The 21,199-nt window shown below is 40.7% G+C and overlaps 1 protein-coding gene across 1 annotated transcript in view; it reads right to left on the reverse strand.

Annotated features, from left to right (window-relative positions):
• The window catches only part of LOC133540944 (protein FAM163A-like), a 65,589-nt gene extending 47,542 nt beyond the window's left edge, over positions 1-18,047 (reverse strand). The window contains exon 1 of the mRNA XM_061884027.1: positions 17,852-18,047. The gene's annotated coding sequence lies outside the window, so the exon portion shown is untranslated. The remainder of the gene's footprint in view (positions 1-17,851) is intronic.
• Positions 18,048-21,199: the final 3,152 nt, after the last annotated feature.

Consider the following 21,199-nt stretch of genomic DNA (forward strand, 5'->3'; position numbering starts at 1 on the left):
AGGTCAGATGTTCTCCTGCCCAAAAGAACTGATCCCAAGTCAGATGTGGACATGGGCCACAAGAACTGATTGATCCCAGGTCAGATGTGCACCTGCCCATAATAACTGACCTCAGGTCAGATGTGGACATGGCCACAAGAACTGATCCCAGGTCAGATGTGCACCTGCCCATAATAACTGATTCCAGGTCAGATGTGCACCTGCCCAAAATAACTGATCCCAGGTCAGATGTGCACCTGCCCATAATAACTGATCCCAGGTCAGATGTGGACATGGGCCACAAGAACTGATCTCAGGTCAGGTGTGGACATTCCCATATTAACTGATCCCAGGTCAGATGTGCACCTGCCCATAATAACTGATCCCAGGTCAGATGTGCACCTGCCCATATTAACTGATCCGAGGTCAGATGTGCACCTGCCCATATTAACTGATCTCAGGTCAGACGTGCACCCGCCCATAATAACTGATTTCAGGTCAGATGTGCACCTGCCCATAATAACTGATTCTAGGTCAGACGTGGACATGAGCCACAAAATCTGGTCCTTGGTCAGATGTTCTCCTGCCCAAAATAACGGATCCAAAATCAGATGTGGACATGGGCCACAAGAACTGATCCCAGGTCAGATGTGGACATTCCGATATTAACTGATCCCAGGTCTGATGTGCACCTGCCCATATTAACTGATCCCAGGTCAGATGTGCACTAACCATTATAACTGATCCCAGGTCAGATGTTCTCCTGCCCAAAAGAACTGATCCCAAGTCAGATGTGGACATGGGCCACAAGAACTGATTGATCCCAGGTCAGATGTGCACCTGCCCATAATAACTGATCTCAGGTCAGATGTGGACATGGCCACAAGAACTGATCCCAGGTCAGATGTGCACCTGCCCATAATAACTGATTCCAGGTCAGATGTGCACCTGCCCACAAGAACTGATCCCAGGTCAGATGTGCACCTGCCCATAATAACTGATTCCAGGTCAGATGTGCACCTGCCCACAAGAACTGATCCCAGGTCAGATGTGCAGTTTTAAAACATAACGCTAATTAGCCTTTTTGTTTTAAAAAAAAAATATCCTCCCCAAATTTAAAGCCAATTAAAAAAATGCTATGTTGCTTTGGCATTATAAAAAACAAAAAAACGATCGTTTTAGAAATACAGACGTAAATATGTCAAAATGGCATGGAATACTGCAGAGGCCACCATAGTGTACATATTTTGTGTGTTTGTTGTTTTACCTTTGTAGCTGTGTGTAGAAGTGGCTGGTTGCCTCAGCTCTGCTCTTTTTAATGTCTTTAGAGCCCTTTGCGTTCTTTGATGTGTGAGGTTTTTTTCCTTGGCCTCAGTCTGGAACTCCCTCTCCAGGGGCCCAGGCTTAGACTGAAGTGTAATTTTTTTGTTTTTTTTTTGTCAACCCCTCCAGAGTTTACCTGTTTCTCACCTTTATTGTAAGGTGTGCCAGAAGTTGGCCGACCCGTCAGCGATCCTGTTCTGTCTCCCTGTAATGTTTGATCCTGTTCTGTCTCCCTGTAATGTTTATCTGCTCTTGAATGGCATTGTGCTGAAAATCTTAATTTCCCCTCAAGGATTATTAAAGCAATTGGATATTTATTTTATTTTTGTTAATTTTAAAAAAATGTTAAACTACTATCTACCTCCTGCTCCTATATAAGCTTGACCGATAACAAACGGACCCAGCCTGTTTCAAAATAACATTTGTGGACCTTCAAGATTTGTACTTGAGGACCCCTGGTTTAGAGGGAGATCTGGTATTCCGCCTAAGTGTAATACAGAAGCCTGCTGCATTGAAGCTTCTTAATGTGAGCTCCAAAGGCCTTCAGCAATGCCAAAAGTCCTTTCTCTGACTGACCTCATCCTCACCCTCACTTGGACTTCAAATCAACGCTCACATCCACAGAATGCTGATAATACTCTTGAGTATGAAGTAGGGCTGGGCGATATATCGCGGGTTTGTCTCTGTGAGATATAGAAAATGACTACATCGTGATACAGTTGCCTTTAGCTGCGGGCATTACACTGCATACATTTCCCACTTTCTTGTCTCTACTTCTCACAGAAACTTAAAACAAGCGCACCTTCGTACATTCATCACATACGGTCACACGTGCAACGTCACACGCCCTCCCCGAGCAGAGAGGTAGCGACATGGTAACATTAGCTGTGATGCAAACGGAGCGCTGCGAGTGGTAATACGAGAAAAAGAAGGTGCGAATCTGGTAACAAATGGAGGAAGAATTATTTCCCAAGAAAAACCGCACAAGTGCATTGTCTAGGCAGTGGTTTGGCTTCAAGCAGAAATTTGCTGAACAATTATGCGGCAAAAGCGTTGCAACAAAAAGCAGCAGCACTGCTAATATGTAGCATCATTTGAAAAGTCAGTCGCTAGACAAATGAAGAGTGCTTGAAACTGCATTTCAATATCTCCGTTCAGTGCCACACCCACAAAATGCCGAAGCAACAATTTCCACATCAAAAATCAACAGGAGATAACGTCCGCAGGAACCTACAACAGAACGATAGGACATACTCTATTTGATTTCCTATTTTATTTGACAGTTTTTGAAATATCTTGTGTGACATCATGCACAAAAGTGCACTTTATTAGTTTTAAACTATTGTAATGGTGTTCTGTACAAAAAGTGCACTTTTAATTTAGTGTTGTTTTGATATTACATCTTAATGACATCGTTCACAAAAGTGCAATGTAGTTTGTTTTATAAGGTCTCCGACAATCTTGCACTTTCTCTTTTGGAAATGACATGGATGTTTGTGCCATTGCTTAATAACTGTTTAATAAATACAGTTTTGCTAAATTGACTTAGATGTGATTTCCCTCTCTGCATGAAAGTTTAAAAAGAGTATATATTAATGCAGTATGAACAAGAATGTTTTAATGTATACACATAGAATCATCTTACTGCTGTGATTATATGCATCAAGTGTTCATTCAAGGCTAAGGCAAAATATTGCAATATATATCGTGTTTCGTGACATGGCCCAAAAATATTGACATATTAATAAAAGGCCATGTCGCCCAGCCCTAGTATGAGAGGATGCTCAATGCAGATAGATAGATAGATAGATAGATAGATAGATAGATAGATAGATAGATAGATAGATAGATAGATAGATAGATAGATAGATAGATAGATAGATAGATAGATAGATAGATAGATAGATAGATGGATGGATAGATAGATAGATAGATAGATAGATAGATAGATAGTACTTTATTGATTCCATTAGGAGAGTTCCTTCAGGAAAATTAAAATTCCAGCACCAGTGTACAAAGTTGAGATCAATTTAAAAAGTAAAATGTAGTTAATGGGGGTATAAATGGAAACAAATTTGAAAATATTACAATAACAATAAAAATAAAAAGCAACGATGGGAATAAAAATATAACAGTAAAATAAGAATATAACAAGAGAAACTAGGCAGTAGTGACCATGTTATGAAAAAGTATATATGGAAAATGGAACACAAAGCTCTATATGGGTCAAAATCCATGCGCGCTGACTCAATTTGCACTCGTGTCAAGATGTTCTGATCAGAGTTTTATGCTACCAATTCTCATCATCCACCCATTTTAAATTGTATATGGTAAATGTTATTGAAAGTTTAACAATATCAACATATTTCAATGAGTTCCTTATTCTCTTTTTGAACATACCATTGTTTGAGCAAAACAGCACTGTGACGACGCTGACACACCAACAGTCCTATTATCTTCTCTCCAAACCATATTAATCTACTTGGTAATTTCCCCTTAATAACTGCTTACAGTACTTTCTGCTGTAACATGGTTCCATCTACACTTCTTGAACTTTACTAAGCAACTTCTTTTTGGTGTTGTTTCAAGTGAGCTTAGCAGTTAGCTTAGATCAGGGGTCGGCAACCCGCGGCTCTGGAGCCGCATGCCGCTCAGATGTGGCTCAGCTGCATACTTGCCGACCGCCCGGACAAGTCCGGTAGATTTCCAATTTTAATGTCTCTATCAGAAATGTCCCGGGTAAACATTTTTCGATTTTCACCCAGACATTAACTTTGACGGCGTGCCGTGATGACAAGGCCTCTAACTCCCTTTCTACATGTCATCGCGCCAGGATTTTCACCATGCTATCTGAGTGCCGGCCGTCCGGTCACATTTTGGATGCGACCTCTATCTGAACGCATACGCAACTGCAAGGCATACTTGTTCAACAGCCATACAGGTCCCACTGAGGGTTGTGATATAAACAACTTTAATACTCTTACTAATATGAGCCACACTGTGAACCCACACCAAACAAGAATGACAAACACATTTCAGGAGAACATCCGCACTACAACACACAAACACGACAGAACAAATACCCATAATCCCATGTATCCTGACTCTTCCGGGCTCCATTATACACCCAGCTACCACCAATCCAACCCCCCCCAACCTCGCCCACCTCAACCGACGCGCGGAGGGGGAGAAGGGGGTAGTGACATCATTGTACGCCCTTATTATTGTTTATTAGGTGAACACCAGCGTACATTTGAGAGATTAATTACTCTAAAAGTCAGGAGTCTCCCGGGAAAACTGTGACGGTTGGCAGGTGTGACGCTGACAAGCGGCATTCATATAAAACTTGCGGGCCGCACTAACATTAAATTTTCCTATTTAGGTGCTGGCCGCGTGTCTGAGATCCCTGGTTTATACATAGCACAAAGCAAAAAAAAAACTCTGTATGCAGTATTATTTCATTATATGATGACCAATAAGAACGTGGCGTTGGAATATAATTACAACACTTTATATACATATTTGTATAATATTTACATATTTATATAATATGTAACTACAAGCTCCATTCACAGACAGAGTCCTATTGCTTTTATGAGCGTCAAGCAAGTCAAAAGCCGGAAAAAAATAAAATAAATATATATATATATATATATATATATATTTTTTTTTTTTTTTTTAATTTGTGGCGGGCGTAATTCTTTCGTGGCGGCCGCCACAAATAAATGAATGTGTGGAAAACCCTGTATGTAACAGCTGCAGCATAAAATAGAGAGCAAATGCAATTATACTGCAATGCTACCAATTCTCATCATCCACCCATTTTAAAATGTATTCATGGTAAATGTTATTGACAGTTTAACGATAATAACATATTTCAATGAGTTCCTTATTCTCTTTTTGAACATACCATTGTTTGCGCAAAACAGCACTGTGATGACGCTGACACACCAACAGTCATATTATCTTCTCTCCAAACCTTATTAATCGACTTGGTTATTTCCCCTTAATAACTGCTTACTTTCTGCTGTAACGTATTTCCTTCTACACTTCTTAAACTTTACTAAGCACCTTCTTTTTGGTGTTGTTTCAAGCGAGCTTAGCAGTTCGCTTGGATATTAACATGCCTACTCTTGGCTCGCTCTCGTTGTCTAACATATTTGGCCTCATAATCCAGTGGTAATGAAACTAAACACACAAAGAAATTGAGTTTATTTGACCAAATAGAGGATATTGTTATTGACTTAGGGAAACAGCTACACACTGTGTATGTAGATACATAATTAGCTGCTTGCTTGTCAGCCAGGAAATTACAAATAAATACAGCATCAGTAAGAAGGGATCTGCGTTTGCGATCGACTTTAAACAGCAATGGCGATCACACACTTTCCCCCGTAAATCGTCCGTTGCTGATCAGTGCCACTAGATGGCAGCAGGTACATAATTAACCGGTAGTCATTCCATCCATCCATTCATTTTCTACTGACTGTCCCTTTTATAATAAGTTGCTTTCTCATGTAAAATGTGTGCCTTGGCTCAATAAAGGTTGTGAAACATTGGTCTGCACTATGACTGTTCAGTGGTATTACACATGTGGCTGCACACTACAAGAATTGTGGTGTAACTGCTCAGGGTCACGAGTGAGCTGCAGCCTATCCCAGCTGACTTTGTATATTCAAGATCAAGGTGAGGCTGTCTGAGTGAAGCCACAGCAAGACACTGGAGTTTTACCTTCCTGTCCTCCAGCTGCAGTGTGGTTCGGACATGACACATTTATTGTGCGACTACAGCAGTTGACGTGCAGCCGTGTGGCAAGAAAACACAGATCCAGCAACCCTGAAGGCTCCTCAATAATTTACGTTGCACTTCTCCAGCTTGTTTTAGACCCGCTCACCTAAACTTTAAACACACACGTGCAAATGACAAACATTGAATCTGCGTGAATTGATGACCGATGACAGTGCTGCCATGCAAACAAATGACTAACGTATTGAGATATTGATATATAGTGTATTTTTTAGTTTTGTTTTGGCATACAAAGCACAAGCATCCGTTACTAAGGAGAGAAGGACCCGTGCTAACAACAATGGTCTCTATCCATCAATCCATTTTCTACCGTTCGTCCCTTTTGGGGTCGCGGGGGGTGCTGGAGCCTATCTCAGCTGCATTCGGGCGGAAGGCGGTGCACACCCTGGACATGTTGCCAACTCATCACAGGGCCAACACAGATAGACAGACACCATTCACACTCACATTCACACACTAGGGACAATTTAGTGTTGCCAATCAACCTATCCCCAGGTGCATGTTTTTGGAGGTGGGAGGAACATTACAGGCTCTTCTCGCTCTTTCCTGTCTCTCCTTCTCACAGACAGCAAGCACACATACGTCACTTACTGTCACGTCATACGTCACTTACGTATACGCCCTCGCGGAGCAGAGAGGTAGCAGCATGTGTAACGTTAGCTGTGATCCTAGCAGAGCCGTGAGAGTGGTAATACAGAGAAAGTGTGAATGAAGGAAGAAGTAATTCCCAAGAAAAACAGCAGGGGGTCCATCGTCTGGCGGTGGTTTGGCTTGGAGGGGGAATATGTCGAACAGACAATCGAAATAAGTCAAGTAGGCGGCAAAAGCGTTGCTATAAAATGTAGCATTACTGCTAATATGTAGCATCATTTCAAAAGTCACCTGCTAGAGAATGAAGAGTGCTTACTCCGCATGTCAACATCTCCGTTCGGTGCTACACGCCCACACCATCAAAATGCCGACGCAAACATTTCCAGATCAACACCGTATGAAAAAAATAGTCAACAACAGAATTTAATAACGTCCGTAGCAACCTACCACATAGCGAAGGACATACTTTATTTGATTTCCTATTATGCAGCTCATTTTTATTTGACACTTAAAATGTCTCTGACAATCTTGCACTTTCTGTTTTGGAAATTACATAAATGTTTGTGCCCTTGCTTAATAACTGTTTAATAAAAACTGTTTTGGTCAATTGACTTAGTTAGATAGATAGATAGTACTTTATTGATTCCTTCAGGAGAGTTCCTTCAGGAAAATTAAAATTCCAGCAGCAGTGTACAGAGTTGAGATCAATTAAAAAAATAAAAATAAAAAATAAAAAATAAAAAGTAAAAAGTAAATAATGGGTGTTTAAAAGGAAACAAAATAGAGAAATATTACAAAAAGAATAAAAACGATGGGAATAACAATATAACAGTAAAATAAGAATATAACAAGACAAAGTAGGCAGTAGTGACCATGTTATGAAAACGTATTGCACTGTTAATGTTTTGCATCCCCTGTCATCCTAATACCCCCCGTCCCGGAGAGGAGTTGCACAGTCTAATGGCGTGTGGGACAAAGGAGTTTTTGAGTCTATTAGTCCTGCACTTGGGATGAAGCAGTCTAGCACTGAACAGGCTCCTCTGGCTACTGATAACGCTATGCAGAGGGTGACTGGCATCATCCAGGATGCTCACTAGTTTGTCCACAGTCCTCTTCTCTGCCACCGTCACCAGTGAGTCCAGTTTCATTCCGATTGTAGAACCGGCCCGCCTGATCAGTTTCTCAAGTCTGGAGCTGTCCTTCTTAGATGTACTGCCCCCCCAGCACACTACCATGTAGAACAGAACACTGGCAACCACAGACTGGTAGTACATCCACAGGAGTTTTCTACAAATGTTGAAGGAGTGCTGTCTCCTGAGGAAGTACAGCCTGCTCTGTCCTTTCTTGTACTGGTGGTCCGTGTTAACAGTCCAGTCCAGCTTATTGTCCACCCAAACCCCGAGGTACTTGAATGAGTCCACGGTCTGTACCTCAACTCCCTCGATCACAATAGGTTGTGACCATGGACTCGACCTCCCAAAGTCAATGACCAGCTCCTTGGTCTTTGACGGATTGAGCTGCAAGACGTTCGTGTGGCACCAGACAACAAAGGCTTCCTTCTTTGCATGAAAGTTTAAAATGAGCATATATTAATGCAGTATGAACAAGAATGTTTTAATGTAGTCCATGGAATCGTCATACTGCTGTGATTATATGTATCAAGTGTTCATTCAAGGCCAAGGCAAAATATCGAGATATATATTACGTAACGCGATATACCCTAAAAATATTGAGATATTAAAAAAAGGCCTACCTGCAACAAATACATTTAAATTGTCTGTTCGCCCTCGCTCATAAACACATTCAATTAATAAATCAAGCAATCAAAGTTTATTTGTATAGCCCTTAATTACAAGTGCTAAGGGCTGCACAAACCACGATGACATCCCCTGTTCTGAATCCACATCAAAGTAAGGAAAAACTCAAAAAGCCCAACATGGGATAAAAGAAGAAATCTTGGGAAGGGGCCACAGCTGTGGGGACACCCTCCTTCTGGGTGACCGGCTAAAGTGGAAGCCAAGTGGGTACAGTTATTAATTTATACACGATAATGTGAGAGTCTAGTCCACAGTACCACATTATGATGGTACTGTTTATGAATGTAGCTTGCCATTACAACTCTGTCTCAAAGGTGGTTGTATGCATGCATTGTAACGCCGCATTGACTGGCCTCAAATACACCTGGGAACCCATGTTGTAAGACTTGTGTGGATTTCCTACTAAAAAATGGTGTACTCTCTAGTGTTGACCCAATACCAATATTTTGGTACCAGTTCCAAAATGTATTTCGATACTTTTCAAAAATAAAGGGGACCACAAAAATGTCATTATTGGCTTTATTTTAACAGAAAATTATGATACATTAAACCCATGTTTCTTATTGCGATCAAAGAACAATTTTGGCATTAACCTCTTAAGGCCCAAGCTTCACAATTTGGGCTTATTAGACCTTAATTACGATAAAAACTAAGAATCACCTTTTGATATGATGTACTTAGTCCATACTTCATATTTAGTAACATGCTAATTCTTATTTTTACACTTTTTTTTCCCAAATTCCATTGTAAGTTATACTCTTCTGACACCACCAGATGGCAGTATAAGTGTCCACATAAGTGGCCATAAGACCCCAATTCAGTAGTGTACAGAATTTTGGAAATAAGAGCTAAAACATGCTGTCCACGCAAGTGGCCACTAAGCCTTTACTAATGTTGAAATGACCTACGTTTTACACTATGAAGGGTTTATGGAGACTTTAAATGCATGTAAAGTAGTTAATTGGTTCTGTGATGGAGCTCTACTGATGGGTGGCCCTGTAAAAATGTAGGAAGGAAATAATAAACCATGACCATTTTGTATTTTATCATCCATCCATCCATCCATCCATTTCTACCGCTTATTCCCTTTCTGGGTCGCGGGGGGCGCTGGCGCCTATCTCAGCTACAATCGGGCGGAAGGCGGGGTACACCCTGGACAAGTCGCCTCCTCATCGCAGGGCCAACACAGATAGACAGACAACATTCACACTCACATTCACACACTAGGGCCAATTTAGTGTTGCCAATCAACCTATCCCCAGGTGCATGTCTTTGGAAGTGGGAGGAAGCTGGAGTACCCGGAGGGAACCCACGCATTCATGGAGAGAACATGCAAACTCCACACAGAAAGATCCCGAGCCTGGATTTGAACCCAGGACTGCAGGACCTTTGTATTGTGAGCCAGACGCACTAACCCCTCTGCCACCGTGAAGGATTTTATCATCCATCCATCCATTTTCTACCGCTTATTCCCTTTCGGGGTCGCGGGGGGCGCTGGCGCTTATCTCAGCTACAATCGGGCGGAAGGCAGGGTACACCCTGGACAAGTCGCCACCTCATCACAGGGCCAACACAGATAGACAGACAACATTCACATCATGTACATGTAAAATATATTGAATGACAAAAAAAAATGTGTCTCTTTGGCCTGACTTTAAGAAGTCTTTTATTAGGCATGTTAAATGGGATCTTTATTAAAAACAAAGCTAAATTAATAAGTATTAAACCCAGTGGTGGGCTCTGTGCGTTTCCCACCTAGGCCTTCAGTGATGTCCGACTTCAATGATTACATCTCAAAATACCGTAATTGTTGTCGCCACATGACCATTGCTGGAAAAATACTATACAGGAACACGTTTACTCACGACTGGGCATTGAATCAACAGTGTACAAAATGGCTTATTTTCTGGTGCATTTAAATATCAATAAACCTGCATTAAAAATTAAAATATATATTCATGTGGAATTGTCAAAATGTAAATAATTGTAAAAAAACAAAAAAACAACAACATTACATAACATTGAATATACTGGACAACTTCTCTTTTAGTAGCAAGTAAGAACAAGAGCTACAATGGCTCCTAATTTGGCTGCTGACATATGCAGTAACATATTGTCATTTCTGTCAAAATTATGAGGGACATGCAGTAGAAAATGGATGGTTGGATTATTAATCTACTTGTTTATATACGGTTAATATATTGTTCTTTTCTGTTTTAACATCTTCTACCTACACTTCTGTTAAGATGTAATAAGCACTTATTCTTCTGTTGTTTGGATATTTTACGTAAGTTTTGGGTGATACTACTAATTTTGGTATTGATGCAATACCAAGTAGTTACATGGTCATACATTGGTCATAATTAAAGTTATCCTGTGTCCAGAGACATACAGTATTTTCTGAGTTTATACTAGGAGTGTAACGGTACGTGTATTTGTATTGAACCGTTTCGGTACGGGGGTTTCGGTTCGGCACGCAGGCATACCGAACGAGTTTGTAAGAATAAGTCTTCACAAGTTGCTCTGCTTTCTGCCTCTGTCTGAGCAGCAACCATTGTCCCGCCCACGCAACCATCTGATTGGTTACATACAAAGCCAATCAGCAGTGCGTATTCAGAGCGATGTAACAGGCAATCAGCTGGGCGTATTCAGTGTGTTGTAGTCAATTCTTCAGCATCGATCAGATATTCGTTTAGCAGGGGAGCAGCGGACTCTCCCCAAATCATAAAAAACACTTCCCAGTCACAACTATTACAAACATCACTATGAGCCCGTTGACCTTCTAGAAACTTAAACTGCAGCTCAGCTCGCTCGCAGTTCTGGCTTGAGGTGAAGGCTAATTAGCTTTTAGCGTAACGTTAACTCATTTTGCGGTGTGTGTGTGTGTGTGTGTGTGCGAGTAGGTGCGTGCATGTGTGTGTGTGCGTGTGAGTGTGTGTGTGCGCGTGTGTGTGTGTGTTAGGGGCAGCAAAGCCCTGTCTGTTATTTCATTGAACTCCATTGTGTTGCTATATTACTATTTTGTCAGCTATAGTTAGATGAATCATTAGTATTGTAGCAGCCTAGTTTTGAATGGCAGGGTCCATGCTATCACATGTTGATACAAATATAACATTTACATAACAAAAGTCAACTAAAGGCTTCCTAAATGCTGTAATAAATTAAGCATGATGAGTTGACTTGAAGGGCTTCACGGTGGAAGAGGGGTTAGTCCGTCTGCCTCACAATACGAAGGTCCTGCAGTCCTGGGTTCAAATCCAGGCTCGGAATCTTTCTGTGTGGAGTTTGCATGTCCTCCCCGTGAATGCGTGGGTTCCCTCCGGGTACTCCGGCTTCCTCCCACTTCCAAAGACATTCACCTGGGGATAGGTTGATTGGGAACACTAAATTGGCCCTAGTGTGTGAATGTGAGTGTGAATGTTGTCTGTCTATCTGTGTTGGCCCTGCGATGAGGTGGCGACTTGTCCAGGGTGTACCCTGCCTTCCGCCCGATTGTAGCTGAGATAGGCGCCAGCGCCCCCCGTCACCCCAAGAGGGAATAAGCGGTAGAAAATGGATGGAGTTTACTTGAAACTGTTTAATGTTGCACTTTTTATACGTAGAAGAAAGGTTTTGTCATTTTATTTAATCAAAGCAACAACTTGAGGCAGTTTAATGTGGATTAACGTGGGCAGAATTATTATAGTGTTCCCAATGTTAAAAGGATAAAGCCATTGTTTACAAATTTGGTAAATAAATAACCAAAAAATGTATATTTTGTTGTTTTCTTACTCTACCGAAAATGAACCGAACCATGACCTCCAAACCGAGGTACGTACCGAACCGAAATTTTTGTGTACCGTTACACCCGTAGTTTATACACAATAACAAAAATTACAAAATACTGTATTTTTTGGTGATAAAAAAATATCGATGTAATCATTGCAGTATCGACCATCGACAGTCCTTATTTGTTTAGCTCCACCCATCTGTTTACATTCAGGAGTGCTAGTTTGCTGTAAGCGGTTAGCTACGGTGTGTAGTGAAGCATATTTAGCTATTTCTCATCCTGCAGTGATAATTTGTCAGAACTGTAGTTTATCCGTCGCCATGGAGGCGTGGACTAGTGATTTAGAAGTAGCAAAAACACTCTGGACGGACGTCAGCTCTTAGCTTGCTATGTTTTACGTTTCAATGTTTAGAGATTTAGTTTTATTGTTATTTTTTAAGTCAACATATGTTTATTCTTACTCTGTCTCCACATTGTTTCCGCTTGCAGGTGCTAGGTGCGTGTGTTGATTTGCAACATGTGCCTCAGCTCATACGAGTAGCAATGTGAACATCATGTCCATGAAAAAAAATACCAGTGTTTTTCAATGGCAGTATAGTACTTTTTTAATTCATTAGTAACAAGGTACATATTAGTACTGGTATACTGTACAACCCAAGGACGCTCAAATCCAGAAATCTATAGCAACCTTCAGTAGTGCCTCAATTTAAAAGGGAACTGCAATTTTGGGGGAAATTTCGCCTATCGTCACCTACAACAGATGTATTTTTTTTTTTATTCATTCTAACTTGTAAATAAACAAGGAACTTATTGACTACAGTGTGGACTACAGTGCAGACTACAATTGCGAACTCGCACTAAGCACCCTGGGTAAAACTTTACCATACATGGAGATATCCGCTGACAAGATAGGACAGAATACTTCACACAACAGAACGCATTTCAAACGGCTCGTTTGGAGGGAGTATAAAGGAAGCCAAGATTATTCTATACAACGGTATACAGTGGGGCAAAAAAGTATTTAGTCAGCCACCTATTGTGCAAGTTCTCCCACTTAAAATGATGACAGAGGTCTGTAATTTTCATCATAGGTACACTTTAACTGTGATAGACAGAATGTGAATAAAAAAATCCAGGAATTCACATTTTAGGAATTTTAAAGAATTTATTTGTAAATGATGGTGGAAAATAAGTATTTGGTCAACCATTCAAAGCTCTCACTGATAGAAGGAGGTTTTGGCTCAAAATCTCACGATACATGGCCCCATTCATTCTTTCCTTAACATGGATCAGTCGTCCTGTCCCCTTAGCAGAAAAACAGCCCCAAAGCATGATGTTTCCACTCCCATGCTTCACAGTAGGTGTGGTGTTCTTGGGATGCAACTCACTATTCTTCTTCCTCCAAACACGACGAGTTGAGTTTATACCAAAAAGTTCTATCTTGGTTTCATCCGACCACATGACATTCTCCCAATCCTGTGCTGTATCATTCATGTATCCATTTTGGTATAAACTCAACTCGTCGTGTTTGGAGGAAGAAGAATACCGATTTGCATCCCATGAACACCACACCTACTTAGGCGTGTTTTGAGATAAGAGTTGTCGCTCAGCTAATTATTATGCTTTAAGTTGCAAACAAAAATTTGAGTTACCAGCAAATGGAGCCAAAACACTGCCTGTAAGATTTGGTGTCGAAAACATTTTCCGCAAAACAAGTTTTGGCAACAAATAAATACAAACTTTTAAAAAATACAATACATTTGGTGGATATTTTCTTGAATTATGACATGTTTTTGATGCCAAATTCATATATTTGCAACATTTTTGTTTTTATGTGTTTCAAAGGTTTTTATGATCAACTTTTTTTCCACATTCGCGTCTCATTTTTACGGTTTTCTTTATTTTTTTTACAATTTCAAACTAACGGCAGTAATTTGACGTGGGGGAGCAGGTGCCTGTAGGCGGAGCTTACAACAAGTTTAAACGGAAGCAGGTAAAACCCCGTAGAAGAAGACCGGAGGGCCAAGGGGCTCTAAATCGAGTTTAAGTGTTTGTCTCGATATAACCATGTTGGTGAAACTCCGTATGTAGCAATACTTTGTTACATTTCCACAAGGAGAGAAAAGAGCGAAGTTAAAATGTAAAAATATCGCTGTATTTATTAATTTAAATCATTTAACAACATACATGTATAGCTTGGTGTGACATGAGTGATCTAAATTTGTGTTAGAATACAAGAGTTCAACAATCGTAATGTTGAGCAACCTCCGGCGGTTATTCCTCTTGTTTCCTAAAGAGAAAGCCTCATATCCAGGCTGTGTACAAAACTTAATGCACAGTTTTTTTTTCAGCATTTGGAAGTAAAGCCTTACATCTGATCTATCTGTTGTGATTTATCTTTATCCTGCTTTCTCCTTTATGTCTGCACCTGTGTATTCAGGGATTTGTCCTCAGCTAGGGGCGGACCCAGAGGCACGACTGCTCGCGATTAGCCCGCCAGTATTTAGGCTCGTCACTGACAGCTTGCCCCTGCCGGTTAATGAATCCTGAACCTCGCTCGTGCATGCGCCTGCTTCACCTCACCAGACCTGGTACGTTGTCGCTACCTAGTTCTGAATTCTCTAACCTCTTCTGTGTTTGCTTCCTGACCCCCTCAGGTAAAGGGGATTATTTTGTTGGACTCTTGCCCTGCTCAGTGTGCCCTGGCCTTTTTCCCCGTGCCGACCTCTGAGGAACCTTTTGTCCAGGTTACATGGTGTGCGCTTCTGCCCCATCGCCCTTAGTTATCCCTTTTTGTTTAAATTAAATTTTTTCATTTTTGTAATTCCACCTTGTCTCCCATCTCTGAATCCTGGGGTTATTCCCCCCACCCTTTGACCAAGACCCTAACAATATCTTTATTTCTATATTTAGACCTAAATAGGTGGACTCATGTCTTATTGTATTCTATTGTCGAGTATTATTTTGACTTGTATAAATTAAAAAATAATGTGCTGAAACTACAGATCTTGTGATTCATTTCCTGCTTTAATTGCAAATAATACAAAATAAGGAAATACATTCAGATATCCTAAATGATATTCCACATGATATTCCCATGCATATTTGAAAGTACAACCTACAACATATTTTTAAAACATCAACTTCTATAATGTAAAGCTGAGAGATTATTAAAAAATAATTAAAAAAATAGCGTGGACTTTTAGAGAATACATTTCTGTTAACAATTACATTAAAACATCTTCAAAAAATAATATGGGAGTAGGGCTGGACGATATATCGAAATACTCGATATATCGCGGGTTTGTCTCTGTACGATATAGAAAATAACTATATCGTGATATTCGAGTACACGTTCTCACGCAGTTGCTTTTAGCTGCGGGCATTAAACTGCAAGAGTTTCTCCCTCTTTCTTGTCTCTCCTTCTCACAGAGACTTAAAACAAGCGCACATTCTTACATACGTCACGTGTGCAACGTCACACGCCCTCGCGGGGCAGAGAGGTAGCGACATGGTAACGTTAGCTGTGATGCTAACGGTGCGGTGCGGGTGATAATACGAGCGAGAAAAGGTGCGAATCTGGTAACAAATGAAGGAAGAATTAACTCCCAACAAAAACAGCACTGGCTCCATCATCTGACGGTGGTTTAGCTTCAAGCAGGAAGATGTCGAACAAGTATGCAGAAAAAGCGTTGCTACAAAAAGTAGCACCACTGCTAATTTATAGCATCATTTGAAAAGTCATCCGATAGAAAATGAAGAGTGCTTGAAACTCTGCATGTCAACATCTCCGTTCAGTGCCACACCAACAAAATGCCGAAGCAACTATTTCCACATCAACACCGTATGAAAAAAATAGTCAACAACAGAAGGAGATAACGTTCGCAGTAACCGACCACATAGCGAAGGACATACACTATTTGATTTCATATTAAGCAGCTCATTCTTATTTGACAGTTATTGAAATATCTTGGGGCTTCACGGTGGCAGAGGGGTTAGTGCGTCCTGGGTTCAAATCCAGGCTCGGGATCTTTCTGTGTGGAGTTTGCATGTTCTCCCCGTGAATGCGTGGGTTCCCTCCGGGTACTCCGGCTTCCTCCCACTTCCAAAGACATGCACCTGGGGATAGGTTGATTGGCAACACTAAATTGGCCCTAGTGTGTGAATGTTGTCTGTCTATCTGTGTTGCTGCGATGAGGTGGCGACTTGTCCAGGGTGTACCCTGCCTTCCGCCCGATTGTAGCTGAGATAGGCGCCAGCGCCCCCCGCGACCCCGAAAGGGAATAAGCGGTAGAAAATGGATGGATGGATGAAATATCTTGTGTGACATCATGCACAAAAGTGCACTTTATTTGTTTTAAACTATTGTAGTGGCGTTCTGTACAAAAAGTGCACTTCAATTTAGTGTTGTTTTGATATGTCATCTTAGTGACATCAAGCACAAAAGTGTACTCATTGCTTGTTTTAAAATGTCTCTGACAATCTTGCACTTTCTCTTTTGGAAATGACATAAATAAATACAGTTTTGGTTAATTGACTGAGCTGTGATTTCCCTCTGCGTAAATGTTTAAAATGAGCATATATCAATCCATCCATTTACTACCGCTTGTCCCTTTTTGGGGTTGCTGGTGCCTATCTCAGCTGCATTCGGGCGGAAAGCGGGGTACACCCTGGACAAGTCGCCACCTCATATGAGCATATATTATTGCCGTATGAACAAGAATGTTTTAATGTAGACACATAGAATCGTCATACTGGTGTGATTATATGCATCAAGTGTTCATTCAAGGGTAAGGCAAAATATCGAGATATATATCGTGTAACGTGACATGGCCCAAAAATATTGAGATATTTAAAAAAGGCCATATCGCCCAGCCCTACATGTTATCAACAATTTGTATCAACAATGTAGGAAGAATGAATATTCCAACAATGGTAATAGACAACGTAGCAACAATGGTAAGGAAACACTGCGATGAGGTGGCGACTTGTCCAGGGTGTACCCCGCCTTCCACCCGAATGCAGCTGAGATAGGCTCCAGTAACCCCCCGCGACCCCAAAAGGGACAAGCAGTATAAAATGGATGGATGAATGGTAAGGAAACATTGAGCACATGTTAACACTTTTACGTTTCCATAACTGTAAATTGAAAAAAGGTACCACTGATGACTTAATGCTAAATTTCTGGCAACTGAGCTGCCAGGTTTTACAGTCAAATCTGACTCTTTTCCTTAACAGTGTAACCTTGCGAACATGCCATCAATGAGTATTTGGCTTGAAAGAGGTCGGTATGAATGTGTAAACTAATTGGTAGCCACCCTTTGGCGGACCAAATGAAATGACACGCCGAGCCAAATTTGGCCCACGGGCCCCACTTTGGGCATCACTGCACTAGACACTTCATTAGGTACACCAACCCATTGTAATCTAGTGCAAGAGAACAGTTTAAGAGGGACAACATGCAAACCACCAGTTATTAAATGTAAGAATCATAACAAATGTAGGCACATGTTCATATGTAATCACAACAAATAAGCGATGTAGTCTTTTAGAGGAACAAACATACCTGAGTTGGTTACATGACGCGCGGATCTCAGTCAGGTTGCAGACAAGCCAAACAAATATAATCTGCTCCGAAAAGCGAACTAAAGGTCAGGGCGCGAAAGTGCTGGCAGGAAATAAAGAATCAAACATGGCCACGGCGCACTGAAGAGAGGACAGAACCAAGAGGAGGAGACGAGGATTCGCTTTTTACGCACACTTCTCCCGACTCCCGAGAGGATGAGGAAGCTTGGAGAAAAAAAAAAAAACATGAAAGCAACGTCGAAGGCGGCGAAGTGGAGAGACTACGGGAGGGGTGGGTGGTAGGTCCACCCCACTATCGATCTAATGGATACCAAGGGCCGTGGGAGCAGTATCGGACTGATACTAGTGTATATTTTTCAAGCATAGTTCCTTTTTGTGGTGTTGTTCAAAGAAAGGGCCGTCGAATTTAGTGCGTTAATGCACATTAATCCACCATCATTATTAATCTGATAAATATGGAAATAGAATTGTCTCACATCAACCTATATCAATATGATATTAATACATAAGCATATATTATTAAAGGCTTACTGAAATGAGATTTTCTTTTTTAAACGGGGATAGCAGGTCCATTCTATGTGTCATACTTAAACATGTCACGATATTGCCATATTTTTGTTGAAAGGATTTAGTGGAGAACATCGACGATAAAGTTCGCAACTTTTGGTCACTAATAAAAAAGCCTTGCCTTTACCGGAAGTAGCAGACGATGTGCGCGGGACGTCATGGGTTGTAGAGCTCCTCACATCCTCACATTGTTTACAATCATAGCCAGCAGCTAGAGCTATTTGGACCGAGAAAGCGTCAATTTCGACATTAATTTGGGCGAGGATGAAAGATTTGTGGATGAGGAAATTTAGAGTGGAGGACTAGGAAAAAAAAAAGAAAATAAAAAGGATTGTAGTGGGAGCGATTCAGATGTTATTAAGACACATTTACTAGGATAATTCTGGAAAATCCCTTATTTGCCTATTGTGTTGCTATTGTTTTAGTGAGATTAAATAGTACCTGAAAGTCGGAGGGGTGTGGCCACGGGTGTGTTGACGCCAGAGTCTCTGAGGGAAGTCACGACAGCTGAGGCAGGACGGAAGCTCCGCTGATGTCTCCGGTAAGAGGCGAATTATTACTACAATTTTCTCACCGAAAACTGCCGGTTGACATGTAGTTGGGATCCATGTTCGCTTGACTGCTCTGATCCATAGTAAAGCTTCATCTGTGGGAATTTTAAACAAGGAAACACCGGCTGTGTTTGTGTGGCTAAAGGCTAAAAGCTTCCCACCTGCATCTTTCTACTTTGACTTCTCCATTAATAAATTGAACAAATTGCAAAAGATTCAGCAACACAGATGTCCAGAATACTGTGTAATTATGCAATTAAAGCAGACTACTTATAGCTTGGATCGGGCTGGAAAAGAATGTCCGCTACAACCGGTGACGTCAAACGCGCGTCATCATACCGCGACGTTTTCAACAAGAAACTGCGCGGGAAATTTAAAATTGCAATTAAGTAAACTAAAAAGGCCGTATTGGCATGTGTAGCAATGTTAATATTTCATCATTGATATATAAACTATCAGACTGCGTGGTCGGTAGTAGTGGGTTTCAGTAGGCCTTTAAAGGCCTACTAAAATGAGATTTTCTCATTCAAACGGGGATAGCAGGTCCATTCTATGTGTCATACTTGATCATTTTGCGATATTGCCATATTTTTGCTCAAAGGATTTAGTAGAGAACATCCACGATAAAGTTCGCAACTTTCGGTGCTAAGAGAAATGCCCTGCCTCTACTGGAAGTCGCAGACGATGACGTCACAAGGGTGGGGGCTCCTCACATATTCTCATTGATTTAAATGGGAGCCTCCAACAAAAAGTGCTATTCGGACAGAGAAAACGAAAATTTCCCCATTAATTTGAGCGAGGATGAAAGATTTGTGTTTGAGAATATTGATAGCGACGGACTAGAAAAAAAATAAAAAATAAAGTTAAATTTAAAAAAAACGCGGTTGCATTGGGACGGATTCCGATGTTTTTAGACACATTTACTAGGTTAATTCGGGGAAATGCCTTATCTTTCTATTGTGTTGCTAGTGTTTTAGTGAGTTAAATAGTACCTGATAGTCGGAAGGGTGTCTCCACGGGTGTCTTGACACACAGTGTCTCAGGGGAGTCGACAGCAGCTATGGACGGCACAAGCTCAGCTTTTCTCGGGTAAGAACTGACTTTTTAACCACAATATTCTCACAGAAACCTGCTGGTTGACATTTGGTCGGGATCCATGTTGGCTTGACCGCGTTCTGATCCATAGGAAAGTTTCACCTCCAGGAATTTTAAACAAGGAATCACCGTGTGTTTGTGTGGCTAAAGGCTAAAGCTTCCCAACTCCATCTTTCTTCTGTGACTTCTCCAATATTAATTGAACAAATTGCAAAACATTCAGCAACACAGATGTCCAAAAAACTGTATAATTATGCAGTTAAAGCAGACGACTTTTAGCTGTGTGTGTGTGCAGCGCTCATATTTCCTAAAAACCTGTGACATCTTGCGTACACATCATCATTACATGACGTTTTCAACAAGAAACTCCCGGGAATTTTAAAATTGCAATTTAGTAAACTAAAAAGGCCGTATTGGCATGTGTTGCAATGTTAATATTTCATCATTGATATATAAACTATCAGACTACGTGGTGGGTAGTAGTGGGTTTCAGTAGGCCTTTAAATATACAAATACAAATGTGATATACAAATACATAAATAATTTATATAAATAAACGCGTATTTGTAAATATATCGTTGAGATTTGAAAATACATACAAATAAAATTTATAGATATAAAAATGTGACATACAAATAAAACAAGAATTTGTATTAAACGCCTACTGAAATGAGATTTTCTTATTTAAACAGGGATAGCAGGTCCATTCTATGTGTCATACTTGATCATTTCGTGATATTGCCATATTTTTACAGAAAGGATTTAGTAGAGAACATCCAGGATAAAGTTTGCAACTTTTGGTGCTGATAAAAAAGCCTTGCCTTTACCGGAAGTCGCAGACGCTGACGTCACAAGGGTGAGGGCTCCTCACATCCTCACATTGTTTATAATGGGAGCCTCCAGCAGCAAGAGCTATTCGGACCGAGAAAACGACAATTTCCCCATTAATTTGAGCGAGGATAAAAGATTAGTGAATGATGATATTGATAGCGAAGGACTAGAAAAAAAATGTAATTCTGGGAAATCCGGACATTTTTTTTTCCACAAAATTCCTCAACAGGCTAAATATTTTGAAGTTGGAATTGTTTCATTTAGATGAAAAATGTGGGAATTTA

Source organism: Nerophis ophidion, linkage group LG22 (genome assembly GCF_033978795.1).
Source record: "Nerophis ophidion isolate RoL-2023_Sa linkage group LG22, RoL_Noph_v1.0, whole genome shotgun sequence".
NCBI lineage: Eukaryota > Metazoa > Chordata > Actinopteri > Syngnathiformes > Syngnathidae > Nerophis > Nerophis ophidion.